The sequence below is a fragment of the Pogona vitticeps genome, chromosome 11, assembly GCF_051106095.1.
Source record: "Pogona vitticeps strain Pit_001003342236 chromosome 11, PviZW2.1, whole genome shotgun sequence".
NCBI lineage: Eukaryota > Metazoa > Chordata > Lepidosauria > Squamata > Agamidae > Pogona > Pogona vitticeps.
In genome coordinates this window covers 2688643-2705337 of record NC_135793.1, presented here as the reverse complement: position 1 = coordinate 2705337, position 16695 = coordinate 2688643, and the positions used below count along the sequence as shown (strand labels likewise).

General features: G+C 46.6%; 1 protein-coding gene across 3 annotated transcripts in view; it reads left to right on the top strand.

Moving 5' to 3' along the window:
• The first annotated feature begins 211 nt into the window (after positions 1–211).
• The window catches only part of ARHGEF9 (Cdc42 guanine nucleotide exchange factor 9), a 165872-nt gene continuing 149388 nt past the window's right edge, over positions 212–16695 (top strand). The window contains exon 1 of one of the 3 annotated variants that reach the window (XM_072981466.2): positions 212–572. The gene's annotated coding sequence lies outside the window, so the exon portion shown is untranslated. The remainder of the gene's footprint in view (positions 573–16695) is intronic. The other 2 variants (XM_072981465.2, XM_072981464.2) reach the window with 2 other exon arrangements.

Below are 16695 nucleotides of genomic sequence, written 5' to 3'. Positions count from 1 at the left end.
CGAGTCTCGGCTTCTCCGCGTTCACACGTGCGTTGTGTTTTTTTCCCTCCGCCTTTTCCTCCGCCTCTTCCCCCGGCCTTGCGGGGTGGGTCCGCCGCCGGAGACTGGCTCCGGGCTTCCCTCCGCGTGTCTCCGCACGCCCGGCCAGCGCCACCCGCTCGGCTCGGCGGCTCTCCCGGTTGCGCACCACCGCTAGCCGCCTGCCGCGCAACTTGCGCTCGCGCAGGAGCGGCCGGAGCCTCGGATTCCGCGGGCGCGCCGTCGGAGAGCCAGAGGATCGCGGACGGGAAAAGGGGGGGGGGGCGCGGGCGGTCCAGTTTCCGAGAAAACTTTCTTGGCGAAAGTTGGACGCCTTTTTGTTTGGTGCTTAGGAGCGCGTGGAGAGGACCGAGGCCGGCTCGGCGTTCCGACGGCGCGGCGGCGGGGAGGAAACCGAAGGACGGGCGCTGCCGGGCCGCCCCGGTCGGCCCTGGAAAGAGGAACGAGCCGGCGCCTTCCTGGAGCTCCGTTTGGGCCAGCCGCGGAAGGACCGCGCCCGCGGAAGCGGCGATAGGAGCGCACAGCTTGGCAAGGTAATCAAAACAGGAGATGGGGGGGAGAAGAAAGAGACGCCTCTGCGCATCTTTCTTTCTTTCTTTCTTTCTTTCTTTCTTTCTTTCTTTCTTTCTTTCTTTCTTTCTTTCTTTCTTTGAGCAAGGCTTCAAAAGACAAGTTCCTTTCCCTCCCTCCTCCTCCTTGCTTCCTTCATTATATGTGAAATTCCCTGTTCATACCCTGATCCCGGCTCATGGGCTAGAAAGTCTGTCGCAAGGGCCCCGTGGACATCTCTGTCTACTCGAGCGTCAGAGCTGGGCTCGGCTCCGGTTGGGAGGGGGGTCAACTTTTGGTGTTCCAAGCCCCATCCTCCCTCGCCTTTGGCTCGTCTGGTTCTGGTTGATGGGAGATGTAGTCCTAAAGCATCCAGCGGCGGCCCCCCCTTCTGGTCTACTTTGACCCCCCCTCCCGCCCCCGCCTGGAAACACAAGGGGAGCATCACCCTCCAGGATCTGGCTGCAGCGATGCAGATGATTTAGCAGTCGGAGAGCTGAGAGCTTAGAGAATTTCCTTTTTTTGGAACTCCCAACTTTGATCAAACTTTCTGAATTTGGAAGTACTGGATAGAAGCAGCTGTGGGTTAAATCCACTTGATAGCCTCACCTAGAGTAGACCTGCTCAGTCAATGGAACTTACACAGCTTACCAAGTTCCCATTGATTCAATGAGTCTACTTTAACTGTTGCTGATCATTGGAGTTGGCCTTTATTGTCTTGTTTTATAGCAAAACCAAGGAAATCGGGCACCGGGTGTAAACACCGTTTCTCATGACAGCCTTCCCCTTGGCTTGGAATCCTACTCTTTCATTTCTTTGTGTTTGTGTGTGTGTGTGTTTAAGCCCTTGCTTTGCCAAACCAGCAGCTGATTCAGGACAGGCCAAGACTTTCTCACACCCGGGCCGCTTCCAGCGCCTGCTCCTTTGGAGAGGCGGGAATGGCTTTGATGATTTTTAAGAACAGCCCAGACGAAGCCTTCTACTGGTGTGGCACCCAGTAGGATGTGCCAGTTTGCAACTTCGAATGCTCACACTGGCATGTGTGTGCATGTGTGTGTAGAATTTTGGGAATTAGATTCCTCGGATAAGTTGAATGCATTGCAGGATGGAGAGACAGAGATCCCGGGGGGAAAAGAAGGAGGAGTGTACAGGGAAGAGAAAGCTACTGGGGCACAACTCATTGGGATTTAATCCCCATTAAGCCCACTCCATTGGCTAGCAGAGGTCATTGGCTAGTAGACCTGGCTAGGTAGAAGGAGGGAACCCTAGGTAGAGCTGTAAAATTCTGAATTGTCCCTACATTATCCTGCTAAAAGCTATGAGGACTGTATATCCCATTTGTGACTGTTAAAAATAGTTTTCCATTTTTTTTTCTTTTTGGTCTTATGCACTTGAGACATTCACACATGGAGAGGCTCTGCAGTGGGTTTTGTGCCAGATTCCCATGTGAGAGTGATCACAATTTTCCAGAAATGTTAAAAGCTCTAGGTCTTGCTGGGGAAACCTGGAGATCTTTTTGCATAGGAAGGGAATTCAAATCCTTAATGGCCTTATTCTTGGAGATCTGCATGGAGAATTACACATGTGGGCTGCTTGTCTTGCAGAAGGGCCAGGTACTGCTTTTTGAAAACAAGGGTTCCCAACCGTGGGTTGCCAGTGGTTCTTGGACTACAACTCCCAGAAGCCTTCCCCACTCGCTGGGATTTCGGGGAGTTGTAGTCCATGAACCTCTGGAGACCCAAGGTTGGAAACAGGGCTTGGCAGAGAAAGGCCCAGGGGCTTTATGCAAACAGCATAAACAGAAAAACCCTTAGCAAGGAAGAAAAGCACATGTTTTTGATTCTTGCGTAGGGACTGAAGGTGTCTAAAAAAAAATTAAGTGAAAGAGAGAATGAGGACTTTAACGGCTTAAACCCGCTTGAGTGTCAGCTGAATACACACAGAGGCAGTAGCAATATCTGTGGATCATCAGAAATGTAGACATTGACATAAATTGGGCTGTGCAAAGCGACAGGTGAAGGTGATTGTGCCGCTTACCTTCACCTAATAATACCCTACACCTCCTACGGTCTCTCAATAATGATGTGCTTAGCAGGCCGTTGGGGAACTCCTGGCTTTTCTCTTTCTGAATCACTCCGTTGGCGTGGCTGGGAGAGCTTCCACGGCTGAGTTGGGACAGAGAGGGAAGTGGGATTAGGTGGTGGGGTTGGCCACTTGGGCAGGTCCACAGTGGGGACAAAGGTTTCCCCCCCCCCTTCGGCCCCTCTCTTGGCTGCAGGGACCACGAAAGTAAGGAGGGTAGAAGTGGCCGGCTGGATCTTGTCAACGATGGGTGATTTTTCAGCCCTCTCCCCTCCTTATCTTTGTTTGGACTGGCTGGGGCTGATAGGCATGGGGGTTGAGCCACACACGGTGGTCAATGGGACCTCTGACCCAGACCACCAGTCTTCCCTTCAACCAAAATATGGCCAAGATAAATATAATCTCACGGCTTTTCCTTAGGTTGGTTGTGGCTCCCTTTGTCCCATCTGGCAGGAAGGTCCGTGGTCTTGCTGACTGGAAGCATAAACCTCTTTTTTTGAAGTGGAGGGAAGGTTGGAGTCATATTCTCTCATCCTTTTTCGGGAAGGGCTTTGAAATCAGGACATGGCAGTGGGGGATGGCGCCCATTGCTCTGTGTTTGAAAAAAAAATACTTATTGTTATTATTAGGTGCTGTCAAGGCAGCCCCGATGGACGGTGACCCTGGGAATGAGCCGTCCCCAAAATGACCCGCCCGGCTCAGCTCCTGCAAACTCAATTCCATGGCTTCGTTTAGCAAGTCAACCCATCTCATATTGGGTCTTCCTCTTTTCCTGCTGCCTTCCATCTTTTTTCCCAGCACGATGGTCTTTCCCAGAGAACCCTGACTTCTCACGATGGGCCCAAAGCAGGATAGCCTCCGTTTCATCATTTTGCCCTCCAGAGAGAGTTTGGGCTTGATTTGATCTGGCACCCACTTGTCTGTCTTTCTGCCAGTCCAGGGCATCAGCAAAGCTCTCCTCCAGCACCAGCTTTCAAACAAATCATCCCCCCCCTTTCAACTTTCTTCACTGTCCAGCTTTCACACCCGTACACGGTGATCGGAAATACAAGAGTGTGGATGATCTTGGCCTTGATCTCCAGGGATACCTCCTTACCTTTGACGATCTTTTCTAATTCCTTCGTTGCTGCTCTTCTGGGTCTCAGTCTTCTTTTAATTTCTTGTAGAGTTCGGATTCCTTTCCACCATGGTTTTTAATGCTTTCCAAAATGAAGTTGGTGAAGTGCATAGGATTCTGGACTCAGTTCTGCTTTCCTCAGGGATAACCTCGTTCCCTTTGAACATTCTGCCGGATACAAATAGAAGCATTTCCTTCCAAAGGTGCTTATTCCTTGTCTTTCAGAATGAAAGGCCTTGGAGAAGCAGTGTGGCCGAAAAAAAAAAAATGGTGTGTGTGCATTAATTTCTCCCCCGAGGATTAAAACCCAAGTTTTGACTCCCAAGATCTGTTTACCACTCTTTGAAAGCCGGCGTTGGTTCTATTTTTAAACGGGCAGGCCGGCAGTGCAAATATTAACACGAGGGCGGCATCTTCCATGTCCCGGCTGTTTAAAAACCAGAATGCTCCTGTTAGCGAAGGAGGACTCAGCTTGCTCTGGAATTTTTTTTTCCTTTTTTCCTCCTCTTCTCTTTTGGAATGCGGGTCACTCCCTTCCCTGTCTTTTCAGTGACTAGCTCAGAGGGAAGGAGAGGAGCTAAATCCCAGGTTTATCTGAATAGAACCCAGGTAACTCCCATGGCAGGGAAAGCTAGCAGGGCTTCTTGGGTGTAAGGAGTGTTGGTTGTCATCTTTTCCAGATATTATCAAAGGGTGGTGGCGCAAGCAGGCATGGTTGAGCCCTTTTTCTCCAGAAGGCTGGGATTCCCGTAAGGCCACATGGAATTTGTGGGTGTGGCCAGAAAGTGGGCGGGGCCAGACACACCCCTGCCCACAACTCTCTTACTTTGACACAGCCCTTCATTCACTCCCTTTCTCTTCCTACCACACTTGGGAAAGCCACACATATTTTTTAAAAATGTGCATCAACTCATAACAACAACAACAACAACAACAACAACAACAACAACAACAACAACAACAACAACAACAACAACAATAGTGTCATTGTACTTATGGCAACCTTTTTCAGGGTTTCTCAGGTAGAGAATACAGAGAAGTGCTTTAGCCTTCCCTTCCTCTAGGGGCAGCCTTGGGATGGTGCAGCTGGCCCAAGGCCACCCAGGCTGGCTGTTCTCTCTAGACGCACAGCAGGGAATCAAACTCCCAACCTCTGGCTCTGCAGCCAGAGACTGAACTGCCAATTGGCTTGAGATTTTAATTAGTGTTCTATTAATTTTGTCTCCTAACCAAAGGACTGCCCAGTCCTAATCATGCCAAGCTTCCAAGAGGAGTTGAGATTCATAGTTGTGTTCAGAGTGAAAGCTGTGGCCACGTGAGCCAGCTTATTTACCCCGATGGACCAGTTTCGCCTGGGAATCCCTTCAGCAGATAGCTTTTCACAGTCATCCCCTCATGGGAGGCTGGCCTCCCAGTGTTTACATTTCCATCACTTGAACGATGTTTTGAAAGCCCCTCCCTCTCCAAAGAAAATTCTGTTGGCTTTCACTTTCATTGTTCGGATAAAAGCACAGAACGCTCAGCCATTCATTCCCGTTCAGTGAGACATAAGCCCCTGCCCCACACATGCCTGCCCTATTGTCTTCCTCACTGCGATGCGCAGTGTTCAGATTCAGCAAGAGGGCATTTCAGGCTGAAATCCACAGCCTGTCTAGGCGAGCCGGCCCCAAAGCCTTAGCAGGGATCACAAGGTCACAGAGCGCCTCCAAACGAGGGCAGCCAGGCCCAGAGCGTTCCCCCTTCCCTGAGTTTAGAGAGCTGAAACTAGAGACCAAGGGGCGGGCCCTGGTGATGTCACAGAGCGGGTGCTTGTGATGTCACAGAGATGGGGCAGGCACCGTTTGGGAAGGAAATGCACAGAACACACTTGGAGACACCTTTGGTCCGAGCCGCTGACCCTTTGGGGAAATGCAAAATAATTTGGCGTTTTTTTTTCAAGATTGTTAGTGAAATGACCCAAGACAAAGTTTCCTTTCCCACTGCAACTGGCCTCTTGCTAAGCTTTGCAGTGCTTTCTGCAGAAATAAAATGTGCATACCTGGCATCAGGCAGGCATTCTTAAGATACAAATGGGTAGAATTGTATCGATCCAGGAAAACGTGCAGAAACCCACTTTCGTGAATGGGGGGGAGGGGGTTGGTGGAATGCATGAAAAGCCATGCACTTATTTATTTTATTTATTTATTCATTCAATTTATACCCTGCCCCCCTAGACAGCGTCTACTCGGGGCGGCTTACAAAATCCTAAAATATCATTAAGTGACAATAAAAACTTCACAATCGTAATCAAAGACAATCATAATCATAAAACATTTAAACGATAATATAGTATGTGCAAGATGGGGAATGAAAGAACAGAAAGATAGAATTCAAAAACTGTACATTAGAAGTGAGTAAAGGCACACCTTCCGCAAAACACATACAGAAATTCTGCGTGGATTCCCATATAGGAAGGGGGGAAAAAAACTGACAGGAAGAAAAGGCAGGACAGATAATCGGTGGTATTTATTGTTGCCGTGATGTACCACCAAGTCAGAACTGACTCATAACAACCCTAAAAACACTTTCAACGTAATTGAGGTATTTTAAGGAGTGGTTTGACCAGTTCCACCTCCTGGTTGAGTTTCTATGGCAGAGCCGGGATTCGAACCAAGGCCTCCTTATCCCTATTCTGTCAGCCTTGGAATGGCAAAAATATCAAACGAGCCCTCCTTCTCCTTTTTTTTTTTTGACAGCCCCCCCAATGCTAGAGACAAGAATGAAGGCACTTTTAGGTTCGTCCTTGTCAGCTTTCAAACCGATTATTAGATTATTGTCATGCAGAATAGATGGGACAGCTTTTGAAAATAGTCCAGAAATGTCCCAGTATTGATTTACCTGATCGAAGCATAGATTAACCTTGATAACCGAATGCCATTTTAGAAAAGTCTCAGGCACGGCCGTGGCAGATTTGAAGAGCAGATATTCCCCACGGCACTCTGAAAATGCCAGCTGTTGCCTTGTCCACAAACCCAATCTACTTTTCATTTCCATCAGGAGCGGGTCTTTTGTAAAGCTAATGGGTCTACCTTCAGGAAGGGAAAGAAAACTCTCCTGCATTCCATGAAAAGCCATGGCCCTTGTCTTGAGGAGGCACACATTGGCCTTGAAATACTTTGCACAAGAAAGCATTTGGTTTTAAACATGCCGGTTAAATAGGGCTGATGATTAAAAAAAATGTTTTGAGTCAGGGAGGGAATGGGTAAAACAGATAAATGAATGCTGATATTGGGTGAGAGGCAAAAATAATATTAGGGAAATGCATGAAAAATGTTATCTGCCAAAATTGTGCCAATTAAACATATTCAGTAAAATGTATAAATAATTTTTCTTTAAGGGAAGTGCGTTTAAATTTCAGTCTGGAGACGTCTGTAGCCAAAACAGATACATAACGATAGCATGAGCCTGTACAGAGGCTAAGGTGTGTGTGTGTGTGTGTGTGTGTGTGTGTGTGTGTGTGTGTGTGTGTGTGTGTGTGTGTGTGTGTGTGTGTGTGTGTGTGTGTGTGTGTGTGTGTGTGTGTGTGTGTGTGTGTGTGTGTGTGTGTGTGTGTGTGTGTGTGTGTGTGTGTGTGTGTGAGAGAGAGAGAGAGAGAGAGAGAGAGAGAGAGAAAACAGCCCAGCTCAGGTTGAGAGTATTTATTTATTTGAAGTATTTTTACCCAGCCGTTCTCCTTAAAAAGGACCCAAGTGGCTTACGTTAAAGCTAACCACAGTGGCTACACAATTGCAAACAAAATCTAACAAATAACATAAGTAACAACAAAATATATTCAAAGCAGTAAGGTACAACAGTCTGTTAAAATATGCTACTCAGTCAGTCAGTCAGTCACTCAGGGAAAGCTTGCCTGAAGAGAAAGGTCTTGGCCTGCTGGTGGAAGGACGGCAAAGACAGGGCCCAGCTGCCCTCCAGTGGGAGGGAGTTCCAGAGTCTAAAGGAGCAACCACTGAGAAGGCCCCTCTCCCATGTGCTCACCAAGCACACCTGTGAAGGTAGTGGGATCGAGAGGAAGGCCTTCCCTGGTGATCTCAACACCTGGGCAGGTTCATAAAGGGAGAAAGGGTCCTTGAGATCGCTTGATCCCAAGTCATTTAGGGCTTTATGGGTTAAAACCATCACTTTGAGTTGTGGCCGGAAATAGATTGGCAGCCAGCGGGAGGGTTATATGTTCCCTGTGATCCAGTCGGCCATCTGACTGCTGCATTTTGCATCTGGGGGGGATACAGAAGGTTTGCTTGGCTGTCCGGAAGTCTGAAAACCTGAACAGGTCTCAAACGTTGGCCTCTGCCTGGGGAGGTTGCCGGTGGGATTGTCAGGGGAGCCTCCAGGTTTACGGTGACTATGGATTTGGGTTTTTTTTTCCCCAAAAGGAAGAGTAATTGTGGGCACTGTAGAGGTGCAAAACCGAGCCTTTCTACCTGCTGCTTCATTTCAGGTGTGGAAAAAGCAAGGCTGTGAATGGGTTTTGATGTTAAGGGAATACAGCATGTTGTAAAAGGACTCCATAAAAGCGCATTCTGGCGAAGACAGATTTCACCCCCTGTTGCTTCCTCCTGCTGTTGTTCAAAAGGGTTCGGGTTGCACACTGGAAAAAAAAATGAGCCGCTTTAAAAATTATGTTTCCTCTCAGGTTGGCTGACAGGCAGGCCTCTCTAGGTATCTTCTTGCCTTGATCTGAGGCTAGCCGTCGGTTTTTTTTTCCCAAGCCCTAAAACAAGCGTCAACATCAGTTATATTGAGTTGTTCCACTTTATTTTTTTTTTAAAAAAGCTGCAGTACAGTCTGGATTTGCTTTTTGCTGAGGGGTGTTCCCCCCCTTCACTTTCTCAAGCAAAGGGCCTTTTCTTTCTTACAACATTTCTGCACCTACCGCTTCCTGAATTAAACAAAAAATCACTAAAAACAGCCCTGTTGACAGAAGAGGGGTGAGTTCGCTGAGGGCCTCCTCCCTCGGTTTCCAAGGGCCATCATCAACACCTCTTGGTGGAGAAGGTGTAGGACCTTCATTCCTCCTGCCCGATGCCCCCAACCCGCTCCATTCCTGATGGATGCCATGGGTTCAATTTACTAAAGAAGACTTTACCCAAATGTGCATGCTTATTCTTCCAAAAGCCCTGTGAGAATTGAAGGGAATGGCTTGCCAAGGGCTACTTCACAAGTTCCTCTCTGAAGCGAGATCTGAACTCGGGTCTTCCGTTTGTGGCTCACTGCATTTGCTACTTCAGCACCAGCCAACCACAGGTCTTGAATTTTCAACAACTCTTTCACACCTAAGTATTGTTGCCACTTATTTTTCCAGGAAGGCTTCTATGCCTTTTGATGTACAATAGGCATTTGTTTACCTGGTAAACTGTTTTCCTATCCCTGTAAATATGGTGTCGGTTGGTGGATCAAGGTTGTGGCCCAATATAAAGAGCTTCCATTGCTTTTCTGTTCCTATTGGTTGCTAGAGATGTTTGTTAGTTGTTTGGAGTGCTGGTTTGTTTTTTGGTAGAACATAAAATGTTTGTGAGAGAAGTATCGAGATATGTCTATATAAAACCATGGTGGCGGGAATATTAGCTTGAATAAGGATGGTGACTTCTTATCTCTCTTATAGGTATTGTCAACTCATCCATGAAGATCTGTCTATATCACTTATTCTACTATGTTTAGCATAAATGTCCCCCCCTCCACAACCGGAGGCTGAGTCAAAACCTGGCTGGCTTTAGCTGAAAGAGGTACTCTCTCTCAACATGGCTTCATCACCTGAGAGGATGACTCAGGCTGTGGTTACACTGGCAATTTCAATGGATTCTGTTCAGACTTAAAAAACAAACAGATTTAAACCATGTGGTGTTTAAACCACATTTACATGCACTGAATGGGAATCAATTTATTTCAGGTGATTTAAACTAGTTTTGGTGTCCACACTCTTGAGATCATTTCCTTTTTTGCTTTAGGAGCACATTGTTCTTAAAGATTTTAGGGTGTTGTTGTTTTTTTCCCCAAAAAAGTAAGTGATACATCGCTAAATTGAGTCTCTAGGATGTGCCACAGTAGTCTCTAGAAACCGTGAGGGGGGGCACCACAGATGATTAAGAATGAAAAAAAATGAGAAGGAGAGGCTTCTAGCTGCTTTGCAGGAAAATGCTCTGGCATGCAGGACGTCTTCCATTCCAGATGTGCCCGCTCTCTGCCCATTGGTCTTCTGCTGCCCCACTGGCTCTTTCATCGACTGAATGGAGAGAATGGGGTAGGCGGTTGTAATGCCAAACATATTGATAAAGTGATGCAGCGTCAAACATGTTAAGAAAGTTTTTTTTTTTTAAAAAAAGGAAAAATGACAGTGCCCCACTACCCAAAATCCACATAAGCACAAATAAAAATGATAGCTGTGTTAACATCCACAAAACTGCATAGAATGGAAATGATTTTAGAAGCAAAGTATTTTTTTAAAAAAAGCCGCAGCTTGCCAGCTTGAAAAAAAAAATCACTTTGCAGGCCATATCAATCCATTTCACCCTTGTGTCATGCAAAGGATGAAATCTAAATTGATTTAAATGAGACTTAAATGTGGTTCCGATTGCCAGTGTGACTGCAGGCTTAGTGTAACTTGACTTTACCGTTGCCAAGATGCTCATGCTTATCAGCCACTTGAAAGTTGATGGCCAAGCTTAAGGATGGCATTTGCTGTTTTCTGCGTCTTGCTTCATGCTGTCCTTGCCTGCCTCAGGACCGGGAGTGTGTTTACCCCCCCCCCCCCCGGTTTGGTTTATTCCCCTCCGTGCATGTCAAAAAGTCAAGAAAAGCTCAGGCCAGGTCAAACATGGGATTCTTAAAGGCGCCCCCAGACTTGTTGTGGGTTTTTCTTCCCTGACACGGAACACACGGGGCGTACCTCTTTGGACATTTGTGCATGAGTTGCCCGTACATTATGGCCCCTCCCAGTCCGTCTCTGGAAAGTTTCCACTGAAAGCTGGTTGGAAGACAAAACAGAAGAGTCACATCTGTCTTCAGGAAGATTCTGTAGCGCCACAGACGGTGTGTGAGAGACAGGGAGAGACGGCCAGGGCCAGATGTCCCCAAGCGCTCGGTGAGATAATGAATTAGCCACACATGTTTTCCAACTGGAGGGTTTGCCGTTCCCTTAGGCCAGAGGAGATTTTAACTGGCCGCTCTTCCTCCAGATGCCCTTCTGACCATCAGGGGTGTGGGTGGAGACGCCGGCTCCTTAAAGTGTCCCCTCTCCTCCCACCCCAGCTCCGGCGATTTTCCACGGTTACAACAGAGTCTTTCTCTCCAGCCTGAGAAACTCTTTTCCGTACCAAATGTTGGCCGCCTTCTGTTGTTTTTAAGGGTTATTGTCAAATAACTCAACACCATCCTTGGCTGGAGTGGCCGATCTCAAAGCTGTCCTTGCGATTTTGTTCTCTGCCTCTGTCATGCATGCTTCCTGAACAGCCCCAAACTTTTCTGGATTATTTAGGCCTTCCGCTTTGGCTGCGGGAGAAGCTGCCCGTGCAGAAATGCCTTCTGAGGCTCCTTTGATGCATTTGGAATGGGCGTTTGAAGGCTCTAGCCAGAAAATCCACTTAGGCATCAGCAAAAACAGAGGATATGTATCACACGCAAACACACACCCGAAAGACAGGGAAAGAAAGAGAGAAAGGAGAGCACAAATTCACATAGTATATGTCAATTGATAGGCATAAATGGAAAACTAGAAATAATTTTTGTGTAATACATTTGAAATACATTTGCGACCTCTCTTAATGCCAATGATATCCAGGGCATTTTAGTTGTATAATCAGCTTTTTCAGGCTCTAAAAGACTGGGTGACCAAGCGTTTCATGAATTCTGGAAGGTCCTTCAAAGGGTTAGGAGGAGGATTTTTGGTGCATTTTATCTTTCTGGCCCTTTTGTTGTGGCTGTTCACATTTTGTTTTTGTTTTCTTTGTTGTGAAAACAATACAAGGAAAAGCACCTGCACACAATTAGGAATAAAGGTTGGAAAGGAAAAAGAGGGTTTAGGGAAGTAACCCTTTGTGGGCTTTGTAAAAAAACAAATTATATACACACACAACACACACACACACAGGGTTCTAGGGAAATGAAGTTGAGAGGGAAAGTAACGGGTGAAACAAGAAGACACAAGAAGTAGTGAGGTGTGTGTGTTTGTGTGTGTCTTGGGAATGGAACAGCACTAGCTACTGTCATTGATCTTACCATCATAATCAAGATGCACAACAGCCCAGGCAAAATTCATTGTAGTGGATAGATTAGACTGGTGAAGTTCTGGAACCAACTGGGGATTTTCAGGGCTTTGCCTGATGGGTGAAGCAACACCGTTTCCCTGCTGTATGAAATGGGGAAATGTCCGTGTTTCCTGCAATAAGATTGGAAAGTCTCAGGGTATTGGGCGGGATCTTAGAGGACTGCTGTGCTGTCTCATTTCTCCAAGCGGGGAGACCTATCTTAAGGCAAGGGACGCCGGAAGAGTACAGCTGGATTTTATTACATGGGGTGTCTTCTGTGCTGGCACTCCTGCCTCTTCCTTCGTCCCAACAGGCGCCTAAGCTCACTGGCTGGGTGCAAAATGTTTATGTCTGTGTCACTCACTGGTCCACATATTTATGAGGTTGCCTAGGAAATCCACATGGTCAGTCTGTGTGCTCTCACCCTGCTGTTGGCCAGAATCAGTCCTAAGTAAGAGCTCATCCCACCTTCCTTTCTAGCCGGAGTCCCTGGAGGCTTGCATGAAAAGATTCTGGCTCCCTCCATGCGCAGAAGTGCATTTTTGTCATGCACGTTGCTAGACATGGTTGTAAGTCCCAAGCATTTCAACCGGGGCCTTCCTGAACACCCTACCTCTTCTAACAAAGCGCACCATTACCTGTTTGGCGAGAACATGCACAGACTTGACAGCTCCATGGCTCAGGAGTCTGGCCTTATCTGTACCCCAGTGGTGTAGGTTTTGTTGAGGTTTTAGGCTGTACATTTGGATCTTTGTTCCATATCACATCGATCCCCGTCAAACCCTTTCATGCCTGCTTCGCTCGAAAAGAATTGTAATGCATTAACAAGTGCTGTAACAAGTCCTCTTGCCGTCTGATAGTGTTTCACTTTGTGCATGGGTTTATAAAATCCACGTGAAGTTCCTTCTAAGCTTGGAAAAGTTATACAAACTGCTGGATAGCTCAGTGACTTAGTTTGGCTGCAAAGCCAGGAGTTCGATTCCTGCTGTGCCTTCTTGACAGGGGGCTGGACTTGATGATCTATTGGATCCCTTCCAGCTCTGCAGTTCAAAGGTGATGATTTTATTTTATTTCGGGAGATACAGCTCTCAGTCCCCTTGCCAGCCTCGCCGCCCTTTGAGTGATTATAACATTTACAGTCCAGACAACCACACATGTAACTTTTCCTAGCTTTGATTTTGTGTCCTTCATTTCCATGCTGGGCTTAGAGAGAGGTGAACCATGAACCAGTTGACTTCATTCCTGTTGTTTTAACTCCCGGGCTGTCTTTTTGTCTTCGCTTCCTCCAGTAGTAATTCCACATGGCGCAGGAAGTTCAAAACAAATAAACTCCAAAAAAGAAAAAAGAAAAAAAAAAGAATCCATACAAAAGGGGTAAGGAAAAAATAGCTCTTTCGAATGGTTAAGCAGGAACAATAGGATCGGAGGCAGGCCCTCTGGGGAAACGTTTGGTCTGAAAGAAAAGAGAGGCGCACACAATAACCCTGGGCTGGAAAGAATAGTCTGGGAGTTATTTTATGTTAAGGAAACGGGTGATCTCCTGGCTCAGTTGCTGGTGATGAAAAAGATAATTTTGTCTCTTGGATTTTGATGAGTTGGGTTATTTCCAGAGGGGTAACTGTACTGGAACTGAATTAGGTGACAGCTTTGCAGTTAGGAGGATAAAGCATCCCCCCCCCCCAAAAAAACCCCTGCTTTTTCAAAGTGCCTGTGCTTATATCCTCCGCATGCAAATAAAACCCGTTGTTTACTTCCTGGTGACAAATCAGTAGACAATGGCAAAGTAATTTGCTAGAGCTGCCAAACTTTGCTGAAAGACCATCGAATGTCTTTTACTTTTTAAGGTGGTTCTGCTTCTAATTGTGAAGCTGCAGCTTCATCTATCTCAGTCCTGGGTCTATATTTTGTTGCAGCAAAACCACAAAGGGTCCTTGTAGCATCTTGAATGTTAACAGGTTTTATGTGGCGTACGTGTTTATGGACTGTAGTCCATTCTTCAGAGCTGAGTTTCTTTGCATGGGTGCTTAACATTTGTCACAGCAGCGGCTGCAGAAATACAGTCCTGCTAAATTACAGAAAATCACACGGCATTAGTACAGGTGTTGCTTATGAGTAAAGTCCTTGAGGTTTAGGTTGAGGTCATCCATTGAGGACGGAAGACCCAAACTGTATGGTGGAAAGAAATGCATAACCTCCTTCTTTTGGAGGCTGTGGGGGGATGTGTTTCCTCCCACTCCGATGTTATAACCTGAGAAAGAGGAAGTTCCTAATCAGGCTAGCCATTTTTAGAGGATTAAGGGTGGAATGAGCAGTGGGATCATAGCTATGCAACAGAAGTTGGAATAGAGAGAGTCTCGAGCAGCTGTCTTATGATAAATACTTCAGTATGCAACAAAAAAACCTTAAAATTGTTCCTTAGAATGTACGTTGCATGATGTTAAGTGTTATTGGTTCAGTTTTTACAGCATGGAATTGTGAATTTTGATGCAAGCTGTTATAGGAAAGGCAAAGGCATCTGAAATGTGGATTTTCCCCAGGATGCTAATGTAGCCCTTTAAAGTTCTATGGGCCTCTTTGATTACGATGGATAAATCTTGCAAGCACAGTTTTGCAACCGTTGGCTCTTCCCCTGTCAACCCAGCCTGGATTAAGGCATGCCGGAGCCCTAAGCTTTGCCATGTTTCAGAGCCCCCCCCCCATAACATTATAAAATTACCTTTAAAATGTTAACAGAAGTTATTATTTCAACAATTAATTATGACATCACATTTATTGTTACGGTTAATTACATGGATACACTTCAAAGCAGCACCCCAGGGAGCTTGCAATTGTCGTCAAGCAATAAAAAAATATGTAATATAAATTTGACTGTAAAAAAAATTTAAAATCAGATACATTTAACACCAAAAAGCCCCGTTAAAATAAATGGAGCGTACAAAGAGTTAAAAAAATCACAGTGAATTAGATTGTATATTTCAGTTGAAAAAGGTACGTCTTGACACGCTTCCTCAAAACGCAAGAGTGGACACTTCTCACAGCTTTCCTTCTGAAGGTCTAGCATCTCAGCAGGCTCATAACAAGATCCTTGTTTTGAAGGTTTAAAAAAAAACACAAAACCTTAAATTGGGACCTGTAAGCATTTGGCAGGGCTTTCTGTATAAGACGGTCACATGACCTCAAGACCATGTGCCACTTAGTAACCCGGCTGCCATGTATTGCACTAGCTGATGATCCTGGATCCTCTTCAAGGATGGTCCCACGCCGAGTGCCTTGCAGTAGTCAAGGCACGATGTAGCTAAGGTTTGACACCAGAGAGGTCCTAGCTGGTGCACAAAGTAAAATTGAGTGAAGGCCCTTCTCATCCCCATGGTCACCTGGAAATCTAAGGACAGTGCAGAATCAAGTATTCCCAGACGGCAAACGGTTCCCCTCTTGGTGAACACCATCGCTTTGAGGATGGGTTGAATCATAATTCCTGAATCTGACTGCCTACTGAGCCACAGCACCACTTGAAGAGGATCCAGAATGGTCAATTGGAATAACATGCGGCAGCCAGGTGGCTAATGGAGGCATGATATTGCAATCAAGTGACACTTCCCCAACCTCTCCCCCAATGAAGAAGGACCTGCATGGGTTGCCATTTGCTTTTCTGGGCCCAGGATTTGAATTCAGCTCATTCACCCTCCTCCAGCCCATTATGAACTCCAGGCAGCCTTCCAGAGCCCCAGCGTCTCCCTCACGGTCATGCGAGAAGGAGCAGTAAATCCTGGGGGTGGCCGACCGATGGGAGGCTCCTCACTCCAAAACTCTGAATTAGAGATGGGCGCGAACCGCAGGTTTGGCCATTCGCGCCGGTTCGTTTAGGGGCCCAAACAGAGGTTCGATGTTTCAAAGCCCCGCCTCCTCTGGTGGGCACCCAATCGGAGGCAGCGGCCCGGCTTCTTTGCCCTGCCTCCTCTGGACGCTGCCCCTGAGTGGGCACCCGCCAGAGGAGGCGGGGCTTTGAAACATCAAACCCCTGTTTGGCCCCCTATATGAACCGGCACGAACTGTTAACCTGCGGTTTACACCCATCTCTATTCTGAATGACTCTTTCCACTAAATCCAGCTTAATACAGGGGATAAGGTAATTCCCTGATGGAAATCACACACTAAAGGACAGGGGGTTGAACACAGCTACCCCAAGAGTACCTTTTGAGTACACTCTGGAAGGAAGGATTGAAACCACCCTAATATAGCCCCCTCCCCGACCCTCCACCAACCTAGATGGTCCAATAGTATTTTTATTTAAATGACAGCCCCCTAAGCAATAATAGATGACACCACTTATTCATAAATCCAGGACCATCCATCCCACTGCCATGCCCAAAGCCGTTTTGAATAACAGATAAACAAAGAATAACAGATATTTTAGGACGACAGGGGAGAAGATGGGTCGGTAACCACCTCTCACCTGCACTGATATCATTTACTTTTAAGTCTAGGCAGTGAAATTGATTAGACTTCCCAATTCCAACACAGCATTGATCTGTATTCAGCTAGAAGCCAGGGTTATTGAGCTCGGGAACTGTAGCGAAATGAGAGGAAGATGTTTAGCTGTGAGAAAGCTCCGTGTTTCTAATTGAGGTTTCA